Source organism: Anarrhichthys ocellatus, unplaced genomic scaffold (assembly GCF_004355925.1).
Source record: "Anarrhichthys ocellatus isolate YVR2014 unplaced genomic scaffold, GSC_Weel_1.0 scaffold53, whole genome shotgun sequence".
In the NCBI taxonomy this organism is placed as follows: domain Eukaryota; kingdom Metazoa; phylum Chordata; class Actinopteri; order Perciformes; family Anarhichadidae; genus Anarrhichthys; species Anarrhichthys ocellatus.
In genome coordinates this window covers 889,380-889,615 of record NW_022280083.1, presented here as the reverse complement: position 1 = coordinate 889,615, position 236 = coordinate 889,380, and positions in this window count along the sequence as shown.

The window sequence follows — 236 nt, the reverse complement described above, 5'->3', positions numbered from 1 at the left end:
AGTTGATTACGAAAAAACTATGGAGGTCATGTCTATTTATCGTACGATAAGTTGATTATGAAAAAACTATGGAAGTCATGTCCGTAAATTGTACGATAAGTTGATAATTAATAGTTATGGAGGTAATGCTCATATATGGTACGATAAATTGATTAAGTTAAAAAACAATGAAGGTTATGGCCATATATTATACGATCAGTCGATAACGTAAAAATATCGTAACAGGCATAACTCTA